The sequence below is a fragment of the Coccinella septempunctata genome, chromosome 5 (genome assembly GCF_907165205.1).
Source record: "Coccinella septempunctata chromosome 5, icCocSept1.1, whole genome shotgun sequence".
Taxonomy (NCBI): Eukaryota; Metazoa; Arthropoda; class Insecta; order Coleoptera; family Coccinellidae; genus Coccinella; species Coccinella septempunctata.
In genome coordinates, this window is record NC_058193.1 from 8,100,714 (window position 1) to 8,116,725 (window position 16,012).

Below are 16,012 nucleotides of genomic sequence, written 5' to 3' on the forward strand. Positions count from 1 at the left end.
TATTGGCGTTTATATTATTTGATTGTGCTTTTTACCCTTCTATATATATATATATATATATATATATCGTTTCAATATACGGTAAAACTTAACAACTCAATTTTCCGGCTTTGAAATGAAAATGTGGAAAATCGCTCGGATTCGAAGGGGAACAATTCTTCCGCTCTTTGCATCCCCATAACTGCAATCTCCTTACAGGGGTGAGCACAACTCCCTGATTTTGAATAGGGATGATGGGTGTTGCGATACTTCATGTTGAAGATCGTTGTTCATCGATAAGGAAATGACAGGTAAAAATGAACTTACTTGTGTGATTAGTTTATTAAATGCTGGAAATGGGTACTATTAATTTCCAAACAGTAATGAAATTTTTGCTGAAAAGGTTCACGTACATTAATCACGATTTCTGGTGTAACTTGACGGCATTCATTAATGATCCAAGTTCGCATTCCATCCAGAGGTTGGGTAGCGTAAATCTAGGATTTCAGGAGACCCCATAGAAAAAGTCCAGTGGAGGCTGATCAGGTGATTTGGGTGGCCATTCGATATGTCCCCTTCTTCTAATCCGAGCGTGAGGAAAATTTTCATCTGACGCACCGGTTGAACGAAAGAATGTGGTGTGCTATCATGTTGGAAAACGATCGTTTGATGGTCTTTTGCATTCTTCAATACTTGTACAAGTGCTTGATAAATAGCATTCTCCAAAATTGGTATAAAAACCTGCCTAAACATTGAATTTATGGGGAAGCTGAGTATGACCTCACTGAATAATCTTGGATTTTCAGCTGACCAATAGCGATAGTTCTACCGGTTTACAATGCAGTTTAGGTAAAATGATCACTCGTATCTTATAAGTGAAGTATGGAGGGTAGGGAGAAGGAGAACAAACTTCGGGGCTTTTTGGGCCAAAAAGTGACCAAAAAAAACTTGAAATAGGCCAGGTGGCTCCGGCAAGCACTAAAAATGAACGATTGAACAATATAAAAGATTAGATGATTTTACATGTCAAAAACAAATATATCTAGTGATTTTAACCTAGATATTGGAAATTTTCGTAAATAAACCTTCGTTGAATTTTAATTTATTACATATTTGATGAAAGTTTGTATAAGCAGAAACTATGGGCGAATTATAATTTTCAAAATCTAATGTTAGCACAACATTTCTAATATTGTAATTGGCCCAATTCATTACCTGTAATTTTTTTATAATTATTCGTCTTACTCAGCAGAGACCCCTGGGAGGCTACAAAGTTGCTATTGAAACCTGAAAGAGTTCAACAAAAACCAGAAATTATGCTAAAATAAATGGAAAATGTGCAGCAGCACGCAGAACAAGGATTAGAAATTCTCGGTACAAAATTGTGCGAACAATAAATTACCAAACAAACAGGTGTCTATCTCAATAAGCAAAGAAAACATTAGATGGCCATATACAAGATGATAGTCTTGCATGAGGAATCATCGGCTCTATTGAGTATTAACCCCACGTTGAAATTTTCAGAAAAAACTTTCAACTTTTCCTTCAAATGGTGGATATCAGAAAAATCAGTAAATTGACTGAAAATGTTTATATAAGGCAACAGGCCTAATATTCATACCGTTGAGGTTGGCAACCCTCCATGCACAACTTACTCATTAACTCATTTGCATAGCGCCATAAATCACCAGAAGTGTATCACGATAATAATATTGCCAGAATTCAGTTCTCAGAAGAGAAATCTCGTAAATTGAGCTTGATGAACGCCAGCGTGGATAGCTGATGACTGAAAAGAAGATTATTATACACTATTGTTATCGTGATACACTTATGATGATTTATGGTTGTTTATAAGTTGTGCATTGAGGGTTGCCAACCTCGACGGTTTGAATATTAGGCCTGTTGCCATATATGTATACTGATTTTCAGACAATCTACTGATTGATATCCACCAAAAGTTGAAAGTTTTTTCGGAAAATCTCAACGGCACAAATGTAGCACAACTATAAAAAAAATTAAACTGCAAAAACACGAAACTGCTAGGCTGAATTTTTTCCAAAATCTCAATTTTTCGAAAAACTAGATTAATTTTCGTGAAAATTTCAACCGCACAAGTTAGCACACGTGTAGCACAATTGTTCACATAAATGTTTTCATTGAGAAAAAACGAGTGCTGGGCTAACTTTATTTTCCATTTCAAGATTTTCCGGAAAATCCGACAAATTTTCGAAAAAAATTTTACGGCACAAGTCAGCACAAAAGTAGCACAAATTTTTCCATTTTATTTTTGAGAAGGAAAAACAAAAATGCTGGGCTAACTTTTTTCTTCATTTTCAATTTTTCCGGAGATAAGAGGGACTTTCGCAAAAATTCGAACGGCACAACACTGTACATGCATAGCACAACTTGTTGCAGTTGCCAGAACTAATTTTTTCGGTAAGTGCTGGGCTCACCCATTCGATACATTTTGTGAAATATTTTAAAAACCGTAAAAAAATAGCTAGGTATCAATGCATATTATGATTTTCGACTTTTATTGACTTTTTGAGATACCACTAGAAAACATATTCTGTAAATAATTACAGTTAAAAATGAAAGGGCAGTATTGAAGCTGCACTGGTAACGCTGTCAGTGCAACTTTGGTTGCGGCTACGACTAGATTATCTTGTGGCACAGGTATCCTGAGACGTAACTTGAGCAACGCATAGAGCCATTTCCTGCTCAAGCCAATGTTTAGGCTAGGTAATTGTGGGAAACAGAGTTATACCGCTCATGTTCGGTCGCCAGAGCCTCGTTCGTAAGAACAAGGTGCACCGCGAGTAGGTGAGGTTGGCATTTGAGAGAAGAGGCTATAATACGCATCCTTCCCCCTTACACCCTTTCTATTAGTAATCAGGGTAAGAACTTTGGGTTTCCTACGTAATGTGGAGTCACAACCAGACGATCACAATTTTTGGCCATAGAGTAGTAAGGTGTCTTTAAAGTGCTGTCATTCGTAAGTATCTTCGAAGTAAAAAAAATTCTACAAGTATCACTGACCAGCGCAAGGTAATTTAAGGTCAGGACAGTACAATACTCCATTCACTTTCATTTTAGCAGTCGGTTGGCCATCATTGAACATAGAGTTCAATGCGAATTTCGGACGGTCGGAGAATTGTTCTAGAACTGCGCAAAACTGTTGCGCCCTAAGGCAAATTTTGGCGCTATGGTTAGGTTGTAGTTACTTGGGTAACCACATTTTGGCGATGAAAACCATGTTACTATGACGTTTCAATGACGTCACAGGAAGTTAACCACGTAACTACACGTAACCTTCCTCTTGAGTAGGGTTAAAGAGTATGGTATGTAGTTCTATTTCCTTTCAATGAGTGAAATGGAATGAATTCTAGTGCCATAGCTTCTTAGCAGAGACGCACAGAACACAAATAAGAGACGTTGGGAGCGGGATTCACGAAGCACAGAACACACCCATATAGAAGGGAAACTCCCCTTCCATGAAGTGGGACCTGTTTTCATAGATGTATAATACTAACCTAACTACTTGGAATTATAGGTCCATGCCTGTTTTCAGCGAACCATAGCAGCGAACCCATGCGGTGGTTTATGGAAATAAAAGCGCCCTCTGGCGGCCGGAATTCGAAACAAATGAGCGGAAAAATTTGAAATGCTCCCTATTTAAAATCACTTATTTTGATTTCAAGTTCGGGATTGAAACAACGTACTGGAATGAATTAATATAGCATGTCAAGATGCTACATTACCATTTCAGTACGAGTTGCTCGAAATCCCATGTTATGGAAAACTAACCAAACAAAACGTACAGCTGACACTAAACAGCTGATGACATAAATGCATTGAACTCTATGGTTGCGTTCACAAACTTACTCAGAGCAAGCTCTTAGTAAGCTCTGATTACCCGAAGCGTTCACAAACGTACTTTTAGTTCCTCAGAGTATGCTCTCTGAGCATGACCATACTCATACTCTACTCTCGGAGTAAGTTTATGAACACACCCTATAGAGTTCAATGCATAAATGTAATCAGTTACTATGACGTCAGAGATAACCATAAGCTATGGTTACAGCGCCAAAATTTGCCTCTAGTATCGAATCCACTGCGCAGTTCTAGAACCCTTCTCGGACTGTCCGAAAGTCGAACCCGAATACAGCTTCTGTCTGTACTACTCTACATAGTTTGATGTTCTGTGGCGTTAAATTAAGTCTATGCTCAAGTATGCTCTTCTCATAGATGTATAATACTAGCAAAGAGGAACAAGAGATTTCACTCTACTATTATGACGCTGCGTGTTACTTTGACCTTGAGCAGAAATGGGCGGAGTCCCTTATGTCAAATTCGAAATATTCAAACATAACCTAGCAGACGGAACAGATTATTATTTTCTGAATTTTAAATTATCACGAACTATCCTCTAGAAACATGGATATTGTCAATATGATTGTCTGTTGAATTATGAAGAAAATGATTGAAACTCTTACGAATCGAAGCCATTCCAACCTTCTAACCTCACAAAAATTGTGGACGACATTACAAGTGAAATTCCTCACTCGAAGAATTTAATGCTAATTCAATGTACGTATATTAACTAAAATTACAATAATATTCCTAATTATATGATTTATTTGTTTTATTTACGTACACAACACCTGTTAATCCTCCACAATTCTATTTTGATATCTATCTGACAGCGGGTTGGAGTGGCCTATTTATCGATATTATTCATAAATTCATAAATTATTCTTCATTCTGAAAATATTGGATTACGAAAACACTTTTAACCAAGAATTATTTGCTTTCAATTTGACAATCAAAACACGAGACCAGCTGATTCTGTTCGACTGAATCTTCAATCTGATTGGCCATTCGAAATTCCTGCGATCTGATTGGCTCCCTCGAAACTAAAAGGCAAGTGGGAAATTGGTCCGGGGCAAAGCATTGCAAGGTCGCCCCACCATCGACATAGACTCGGGAACTAAATTCGAGGAGTGAAATCTCTTGTTCCTCTTTGATACTAGGTATTAAGTATTAAGTAAGTAAGTATTAAGTTGGTATTATAGGCGAATCCAACTACCATTGAACTAAAGAAAGAAATGGAAGGGACTCTCGGGTCAGCAAAAGTGAGGCCGACTGAAATAGACAATTGGATGTATATCTTTCTCTCTCTGTACTTGCGCAAGGAGAGATAACCTATTGAAGTTTGAATTTAAATTTTTGACGTTTCGTTTTTCTGATTTGAATCGTATTTTTTATCAAATCAGGACGTTTTCTGAGTTGATTATGCGATCATAGATAACCTATATGCGATGTGAATTATATTTTTCATAGTAGTGTAGAAGGAATTCAATAATTTTTTTGCCAAATACCTGCACCAATGAGATGGGGATATCTGTAATTTTGGACTCGTTTCTCGAACTGTGATGATTGGAATCATATTTTTCATCTATTCAAGACGTTTTCTGAGTTGATTTTGCGATGTTGATCATATTTTTCAGAGCTTGCAGACGGAATTTAATAAGTCTTTTTTTGTATGAAAAGAACAGAAATTTGTTCATTTTAACTAGATTAGTATATTGTGAAAGAATATAATCATGTGAAATTCATCAAGGTTCTAATCTACATGTTGAACATACATATTTTCCTTCTACTATACTGAATTTTGAGTTAATTAAGGAGCGTTGTCCAAAAAAAAACAAGTGTCAATTCTTTCTATATTTTTATTATATACAATATATATAATAGTTTACATATATCTTCAGTAATAGTCTACAATGAAAAAGAAAATTATTGATTTCAAATAATTTAAATTCACTCGAAAACTTACATGCGCTCTGCTTCTTATCGGATTAGATTAGATGGATCTTCGTTTGCAATTAATATTACAAATGGTGTCGACAGTAATAAACAAATATAAAATATCACAGTGGTAACAAAATGCATACAAACACAATAAAAATAAAAAAACAATCCTCATCACATATTCTTTCTCCATAAGAACTCTTCTATAGAATATATAGTTTCATTTAAAAGCAACCTTTTCACTTCTCTCTTAAAGTTCATCAAGGACTTGTCATGAAACTCAGAAGGAAGTTTATTATATAGTTTGGGGCCCCAGAAGTCCATGCCCTGGTCTATGCGCTTCAGATGGTGCACTGAAATCTGCAAGGAGTCTTTATTTCTTGTTTCATATGCATGATTTATAGAATTGGTCGGAAAGTTCTTCCACTTCTGATGCACATAACACAGTGAGTTGTAGATGAAGAGTGATGGAACTGTAAGTATTCCATGATCCTTGAATGTCTTGGGATATTATTGAATACACTTGGTACAGCATCAAGTTTCAATATTTTTCTTGTATAACTTGGATTATGAAGGTAATCTTCACATATTCTACTATACTTTGAGGGATACCAATTTTCCCTTCCTACAGCAGTAATCCAAAGTTCCAAAATATCTGGGCATTTAAAAGGAAACCTAAAATAAAATAATATATAATGCTTTTGAAGTCACAAAAAGGGATCTCATAATGAAAATATTTAAAATAGACCTACCTGTGGAAACTCTTTGTCTCATTTTTGTTCTGCTCATTGGAGCATCCTTTAGCAACTTGTTACAACCATCGTTACAAGATTCTGAAATTTACCAATTTTGCGTGAATGCAAACAGTACTGATGTTGATGGGGACAACAATGATTTGAGAAACACAAAAACCTATAAAATACTTTCTCTAAAACTTTATACCACAAATTCACAACCAACTTCAATTCTGAAGATTACTTACTCAGAGGACAGTTAAAATCGAAAGAGGTCTTTTCAGACAGTTTCAACCCTTTTAATTTCTTCGGGTGGCCAGGTAAAGGTAATCTGTCCCTTCACTAGATCCATATTTTTCAGAAACCATGATATAAGAATACATGTTCTTATATCATGTCAGAAACCGAAAATCCAGATACTTAAAGGTTTTCGAGTGGGATTCCCCGATTTATTTGAGTTTTTTCAAGTTTCAAGCGAATATTAATCGGGAGTTTTAGCATTCTGAACACTTTTAGATCTCGTTTCCAATTGAACACAACAGAAATCATCCCAAAAACTAATTTAAACTGAGTAATCAACAAAACCGTCAGCTGATTGATGTAAACAAAACATCTAAAAGAGAGAGAAGGGATACCCACCAATAGTCTTTCTCACTCCCACACTTTTGGACACACTTTCTGACGAGGAGCTAAATGCTCATACTCGTACCGGCGTTGCCACGTCTGTCGTCTACTTTTTAAGCCACAGAACATTTGAAAACTGTCAACTGTTCATCTCTGACAGCCTGTCAACTCATTTCACATGTCTTATTTATTTTTATTTTGTTATCAGAGACCGTTTATTATTTACATTTTTCATTAATATTCTTTGTGAAATTGTGGTAATAATTATATCAGAAAATCTGTATTGAATAGATGACCAATGCAACACAAATAACAGGGTTGCAATCACTTACAACATGATTAACAACATAAAGTTTTCAGCGGAACGTTAAATTAAACTGATATATCTACATATAACAACATAAGGGTCCTGTAACGTTCCTCGAACAACTGAAGAACATTAGAATCATTACTTGGAAGACTGAACCTGGTCGAAAGACCCTCTCGGTCAAAACAAAGATTTGGACCATTATAGGCCCCTCCAACCTTCTAGCCTCACAAAAATTGTGGAGACAAGCAAAAGCGTCATTACAAGTAAAACTCCTCACTTGACGAATATTTTCGTTGTTTCAAGGTATAAAAGAGTGGTATTTAACTTCATCTAGAGCTCTAAGAATATATATTTGGCAATCTGTAATAGATAAATAGATATATGAAAAGTAAGTTGATATTAAACTTTTGATATGATAACTATCATCATCATATATCAAGATTTCTGAATTAACTATAAATTTTCTTTTAGTGAATACAAAGAGTACCCAATTTATTGAAATTTTGAAAACAAATCAAGAAGTGGCGGATTTTATTCCCAGAAGATAAGCCAGATGTACGAAAGCATTCAGAGCGTAGCAGCCTACAAATACTTTATAATTAGCCTTTTACCTAGGTTACTCTATAAAATATTTGGAACATAATATTCAAGGAAAGTATTTCACAAAAGGGTTAGCACAGATGAATTGATGTATATTTAGAGAAGGGAATAATGACCAATCTATAATAAAATACTGCTTTGAGGATTGTGAAACTCTGGATTCATATGGAATGCGTCTGGTAGACCATTGTTCCTGGCCTTTATTTCTACAGCGTTTGTACGGGTAATAAGAGATGGAATGAATATTTTCTCAAAATGTAAATACGTAATATTATGTAATTTAGTTGTATTAAATATTCTTGAAAAGATGCACTGTTTCATTGAAAAGGTGTATTCAATATAGGTATATATAAAACAGGAACACTATAGTAGTAGTAATAAACTTTATTGAAACAATGTTTCCAAGGGTTAACAACTCAGGTCTTCCTGCCCAGGAACACTATAAAAATATAATCGATACAAAATAGAACTAGTTATAAAAACAGCATAAATATAATGAGTATAAATAAAAATATAACTAGTATAAGTCAGCTCTCCTAATAATAGCAGTTTTGTTGTCTCCTCGTCAAGTAATTTGAGTGAAGCTTCTTATGCTGAAATACAGAAATTTCTTCCGGAATAAAAAAAAACTTAACACTGTTTCCTCGGCCTCCACATCCAACAACACAACGAGAAAATGGCATAATTATTCACTTCCTGCTAATATACTGTGTGACTTTCCCAAGATATTGAATACTTTCATTACCATTACTGGCATTAATAACGCACATTTAACACTAAAGAATCACTAGGATTAACACCACCATCAAATTAAAAACCAAAAATAATGCATTTCAATGTACGTATTTTAAATAAAAGTAAAATAATATTCCAAATGATGTGTTATTTTTGCCTACACAACACCTCACAATTTTATTTTGACATCTATCTGACAGCTGGTTGAAGTTTCAGTACCGAAGTTGACAGTTTCAGTATGAGAGGTAGACGTGGCAACGCCGGTACGAGTATGAGCATTTAGCTCCTCGTCACTTTCTGCCGATTTGCTGAACTGCGGGTCCCTTCCATTTCTTTCTTTAGTTCAATGCCAACTACCGATGAGGGCGCTGCGACTTGTCAACAAACATGGCGGAAAATGAGTAATCATCGTGAAAACTCTATTGAGAAGGCAATGTTATCGTAGATTTTATTCGATTATAGAGGTATTTGTGAAGGTAGTGAATAATTATGGGATTATTGATTGTGCTCGGGTTCCTCCAGAACTTTCCTGAACATGTTAGTGTCGTTTGATGAAGATTTTACAAGAACTTGTATCCAGAAGATTTCATTCTATCATCACACTCACATGAATTATGTAATTTGTGGAAATAAATGAATGTAAATATTTGAGATAATTTATTTGGATGAAAACATATTATGCAGTTCAAAATGCCAACACAGAAATTATTTTCCAGCAATTACAACCAACTCAACAAGACCGCCTGAAAATTAATTCTACAGTTGTAATTTCATTAACGAAATTTGAAATTCTTGCCGAACGGTTTAATTATTGATCACTTTCAACTGCTTGCAAAATTCCAAGTCAAATCACTACTTTTCATTTGAAATGTTCCCAACATATCATCTCTTGAAGATTGGAAGTCCAGTAATGCATGTACAACTTCAGTTATTCAGAAATTTAATCTCATACTTTCTTCTGCTCAGGTTTCTCGGCACTATTGAAATCATGGAAATGAAAATTCGCATTGCCTTTCTTAATCGTCCAACACTAGAAAATTCATCTAGAACAAAGATATCTCCTAACCTAAAATTATAGTGAAAATTGGTAAATAGTTTCTCAACTGAATGACACTGATATAAATAATAATAATAATAATAATAATAATGTCTTTATTTTCCCAATTCAAACCTCAAGGGGAAGTTCACCTAGTAGGTGCTCTACCACTTAACCCTTGTTATGTGACACAATTTGGAATAAGCATTAAAGAGAGAGAAAAAAAAAAAAGTTAAACAACAATACAATTTCAATGAGCAGAATTTACAAAAAAAAATAAACATAAGAAAAATAAACATAAGAGAGGTGTATCTGGAACAACGAAAACAATCAGATATATTATGCATAAAGAGCCTGAAGGAGATGAGCCCTGATTTCTCTCTTGAATCTTACGAGAGTAAACGTTTTGAACTCATTTGGCACTGCGTTATAAAATTTTACCACATTGTACCCGAAACTCCTCTGGAAGATGGCCGTTCTGTGCTGGGGACAAGAGAGCAGATTCCTATGTCTTACATTCAGATTATGAATATCAGTTCTATACCTCAGTTTGTTGTAAAGATATGGCGGACATTTCTCAATTATAATTTTATGATAAGTACACAAGGCATAATACTCAAAACATTTTTTTATTGGTAACCAGTTCAGCGCCTTTAGCATATGCGAGACATGCTCATATTTCCTAATCCCATATATGAACCTGATGCAGCTATATTGAACACGCTGTATTCGACCTAATGTTTCTTGGTCAAGACAAAAGCTGTAGACAGTTGAACTATAATTAAATTTTGACATGACCAAACTCTCACACAAGACCCTCTTTGTAGTAGTAGGCAAATAAGATCTATGCTGGTAGAGCATCCTCAGGGCCCCATAAGCTTTCCGGATCAAACACATAACATGCTCACGAAATCTCAACGAGCTGTCCACAATCAGGCCCAAGTCTCTTACGTTCTCCTGGAAATTAATGGTATCACCGCGGATCACAGGCCTGAAATTATTCTCAACAAAGTTTTTATTATTTTTAGACCCAAAAATTATAGAGAATGATTTCCTTGCATTCAATATCAAAGAATGTTTTTCCGCTATAAGTGCCAACCGATCTAAATCTTCATTCATTCTAACAGCTGCGGTATCAAAATTATTCATGAGGAAATCAAAAAGAATCTGAAAATCGTCAGCATACATATGAACTTTTCCATGAAGGATACTCTTGGTGAATTGGCTGGTGTACACTATGAAGAGAAGAGGCCCAAGAACCGAGCCCTGGGGAACTCCGCTCTGAACAGATTTAGCGCATGAGGTCCTGTCACCCAACTTCACAAACTGCGAACGTCCAGCAAGATAGGAGCTCAGAAGGTTAAGAGCCTCACCTGACACTCCACAAGATTTCAAGATAGCCAAAAGGATATCATGCCGCACAGTATCGAAGGCTCTACTGAAGTCCAGCAAAAATAAAACAGAACATCTGGATTCATCAATGGACTGAAAAATGTCATCAGTCACATCGAGAAGTGCACTGGTTGCACTATAACCCGGACGAAAACCAGACTGAGTCGCAGGCAGAATCCCATTCAGCTCGAGATATTCGGAAAGTTGGACTGCCATTATCTTCTCTAAAATTTTAGATAATCCAGGTAGTATACTGATCGGTCTTAGATCAGAAAGCTCCTTTGGAATACCTTTTTTCGGGATAGGTGTGACACGGGCACATTTCCAAGAAGAGGGGAACTTAGAACTGAGGATAATGCTGTTATAAATGTTGACAAGAAATGGAAGAATATGAGGACAGCAAATTTTAACAAACGATATCGAGATATTATCAGAACCTGGCGCACTATTCTTAATTTTTTTGAGAACTTTGATTATGTCATTTTCATCTACTAGGCGGAAACTGAAAAGTTCAGAACTTATTGGATTATCCCCGTAATAGTCAATAATCGATTGGTCTGAATTATTAGTCGGAATATCTAGAAAATAATCGTTGATTTCATCAGGATCTTTAAACGTAGAATCGACATCTGATCGCGACTCATTCAAAATCCCCAAGGACTTCAGCTCCCGCCACTGTTCTTTACTGGACGCATTCATCGACATATTCTGAAAATACATTCGTTTTTCTCTCGTTATAGCATGATTAACCAAATTTCGCAAACGTCTGTACTCCTCCCACCTCTCTCTTGATCTACTTCTTCTATATACTCTCCCAGCTTTGTCCCGCCTCTTCATCAATTCCCGCACCTCATCGGTCATCCACGGCGCATGCCTTTTAGAAATTCTGACAATTCTAGGTGGAAAATGTTTATCAAAAAGATTCACCAACGTCTCAGAAAACAGTCTAACCTTATCATCAACATCATCCATACGATATATATCCGGCAAACGCGAATTCAAAATATCATCAAACAACAACTGTTCATCGAAACCTCTACAATCCCGTAATGTAAAAACTCTGGGCTGCAACTTAGGTTTTTCAATTTTCACAGTACATCCAATACATTCATGTAGAGAGAAATCAGATGGACAAAAGAAAGTAGAACCAATTATTCTGTTATTATTACACAGTATAACATCGATGAGAGACTCCGAGTTCGCCGTAATATGGGTTGGTTCCCGTACGAGTTGTTGCATACCGATAGAAGAGAGCATAGAACTGAAATATTTTACCGAAGGCAAGCGATCAATGAGAAAATTTATATTGATATCCCCAACACAGATAACATTTTCACAATTGAGCAATGCATAATTCAAACTATACTCTAAGGCATCAGTAAAAAGCTTGTAAGACAATTGTGGCGGCTTATAAACCACACCAATAATTAAAGAAATTCCATTATGTTGTATCCTAACGAACAACTGCTCTATATTCGAAGTGTTTAAAATATCAACAATTTCATAAAGACTGTACATTCAAATGACCCAAACGTAACATATTTCCATAAATTCGCCGGCACGCAATAAGTGCAAAAGGATACAGCCAGTCATTAAATCAACTGAAACAAGAAACCATTCATTTACACACCCGAAATTAGTTTCCGCACATCAGATCCAGATTTGGCGTAAACCGCTCCATTAAAGGTCCACACATTCTTGAAACCATACTCCTCAGACGATTCCTTAACCAATTTCAGTCTTTCACGAGTCAAATCCTCCTTCATTACAATACCCGATCCTTTCAGCGATTTTTTCCTTTTAAATATTAAATTCTTGAATTCCAAATCCCTGAAGACAACAACAAGATGGCCAGGTTGCTTCCCGTTCGAAGTCCTTGTTCTGTAAACCGCGGAAATTTCGTCGGTAACTTTTATATTCAATTTGTCAATAAAGAGTTCCTTGACCTTATAGTAATCGAATCTCTGATTCCAAATTCGAAATTTTGGTTTCATAAAAATCGAACTTTTCAGCAAACTTACTGCTAATGGAAATTATGATTGCTTCTGATATTTGCTTGATCACGCTGTCAGATTTCAGAGCTTCGATTAAGGATTTTTCGAATTCACTTTTTTGTCTGGTCGTCATTTTCACTTAAACTCTTCAGACACAACTGGACGTTTATTAGAAGTTTATAATGATGGTAATGAATATTAAATATTTGTAACTAGCTGTATCTCGGAGAGCACAATCAAACGCGTGTGTTCTCTGCAACGAACATATTCAGACTCACTAAATTATTTTAATACCTATTTTTCTAGTCAGACATCCAAAAAATTTTGTGAATATAGTTCACTGGTAACCGAATATGTTATGAAAATATGTAACCCAAAGAAGTTAAACTCAAGATATTACTCACTTTCTAGGTTAGTGATTTGGCCGCTAGGCGGCGTTTAGATTTTTGGATTCGCCAATAGGTCCATGGCTCTTCTCCGAAATGCCCTCAGAATTTTTTATTGATCTGTGGAAATGCCAGAGATATATATCTCTGGGAAATGCCCATTGAACTCTATGGGAACTGGAATGGCATCGCGATCTCAGATCAATAAAAAATGTTTTTTATTGATCTGAGCATCGCGATACAGGCAAAACATTGAACTCTATGTTCCCATAGAGTTCAATGAGGCAAAATGAGGAAGAGTGAAAGGGAAGAAGTAGAGCAACCTTTCTCTCTCGCACGCCGTTGCTATTAGCAACGTAAACATTTCAATGTGCGGGAATGAAAGAATGAACTATTCGAACTGAAAATATTTAAAGGTTTGATACTGATTGGAAAAATTCACTTCTTTCTCTATTTCCCAAATTGTTCAAATCTTTCAACGAGTCGGTTCGTACTAAAAATATTTAATCATTAGTTTGTCATTCTAATCGAAATTTCTAAAAATTTTGCACTTTTTTTAGTGATTTACGATGTTAATCGTAATTTCCTGAATTTCGGGAACGAAATTTTTAATAATCACCCTTGCAGCCTTGATGAATTAATAAAATAGAAGCTTTAGAGTAATTTGAATATAAATATTAATTATAATCTAGAGGCAAGAATATGAGGAAATGATCTTCTGAAAAGCCTCGGATAAAGCTTTGGAATCATATGAAAAGCGGTGTCAGCGAAGACAGAGTTGTCTCTGGAGCAGAGACAGTCGTCTCTGGTGTCAGTGCGAGAGATTTTAAATATTCCAAATAGTTCAATATATAAAAGGAATCATATCAAAAAGTAAAGAACAAAATTGCTGAAATATTTTTATTCAACATAATTGGGACAAAAATGTTACATTTGCTTAGCAATTATTAAATAAAATTAATTTAGTCATTTTCTGACGAATAGTAGAGGATCCCATGAAGTTCATCATTCATTAATTTTGATTGATGGAACATTCTACACTAGCCCTAGTGCACTCTTCATGGTCGAAATAAATCCTAAAGCGAATGTCTTTCGATAGTGAAAAAGAATGTTGGTATCATCAATTTCCAATGATTCTAAATATTCTATAGTTTCACTGAAAATTTCCTCAACATACCTCAGGGAAAAAGATCTAATTGGAGCTTTAAACCCTCTCCGAACAGATTTCTAGAATTAAGAATGTCAAACACTATCAATTTTTCTAATGAATTCAACGGTAGTGGCACTATCTTCAAATTGTAAGTTCTTACATTTGTTATCAAGAAATTCCATAGCATCTGCTACTCCATTACTCATTGTTTGAGTAGCTAATCTGACATTCATAATTCTATTTCTACAATTGATATGCTGAGATGAAAGGGAATTAGCCAACCTTAGACCTTCCTCCATTTGAACTTTTTCTAATTCCTTGACAAACTGCCAAGAAATGTTTCTTGTAGGGGACTGCAAATTTTTTTTTGCAAATGTATTTCTACGGATACCAGTTTTTCCTTCCTGTAGCTTTGGTCCAAAGGTATAAAGTAAAAGGTTTTCAGAGAGGGAACCTAAAAAAATGAAAAACATAAGGCATAATTCCTAATTATTTACTGCTTCTCTCCTTTTGTGGATTCTCACTTCTGTAAAACTGTTCAGGATGGATTGGTTTATGTGATACCAACACTTCACATAAAAAATATTGTATTATATTTATGTCCCCTGCATTATGGCATCCGTTTCCAACACAATACTGGACCATTGTTGTTATGAAATTCTTCTTATTCAAAATGTTTTTTGTTACTGCAAAAACCACTTTTGTAACTCTGGGAAACACATAGACTTAAAAAACACTCACCAAAAAACTATATTTAAGCTTTGAAAAAGCACAACAAATTCTGTTCAACAGCTAACTTGACTTGATATATAGACATTTTTCGAGTTTCTTAGGAATGTAAATCGGAAGTATATGGCTTCTAAACAATTTATCACCATGATTTTTACTAAAATACTGACAAAAAGACATTAAACAATGTAATTTAAAATTTATCTACCAAAATGACATTTAAATTTAGGTTATAATAGTGTAAACAAAAACACGCTAGAGAGAGAAAGGTTGCTCTACTTCTTCCCTCTCTCTCGGTCACAATTTTCGACGAATTTTGCTACCTACGAAGCCATTCCAGTTCCCATCATTGAACTACAATCTTTAGTTCAATGGTTCCCATAGAGTTCAATGGAAATGCCTATGTTCCTGTCTATGTTCCGAACTCAGGTTATTTCATACAGAGACAAGAGAGACCTTTCTCTATGATTTCATAGACATCTAATGTTTATTAAGTCTATGGGCAGAGACAGTTTGTCTCTGCTATGGG

The 16,012-nt window shown here is 35.3% G+C and overlaps 2 long non-coding RNA genes across 2 annotated transcripts; one reads left to right on the forward strand and one right to left on the reverse strand.

Annotated features, from left to right (window-relative positions):
- Positions 1 to 5,707: 5,707 nt before the first annotated feature.
- LOC123312839 lies at positions 5,708 to 6,893 on the reverse strand. Its single transcript, XR_006537690.1, has 3 exons — positions 6,776 to 6,893; positions 6,546 to 6,705; positions 5,708 to 6,468 (listed from the first exon to the last, which is right to left on the reverse strand). It is a non-coding gene; the product is annotated as an uncharacterized LOC123312839 (long non-coding RNA).
- Positions 6,894 to 7,205: 312 nt separating this feature from the next.
- On the forward strand, positions 7,206 to 8,116 carry LOC123312838. Its single transcript, XR_006537689.1, has 2 exons — positions 7,206 to 7,849; positions 7,933 to 8,116. It is a non-coding gene; the product is annotated as an uncharacterized LOC123312838 (long non-coding RNA).
- The last annotated feature ends 7,896 nt before the right edge of the window (positions 8,117 to 16,012 follow it).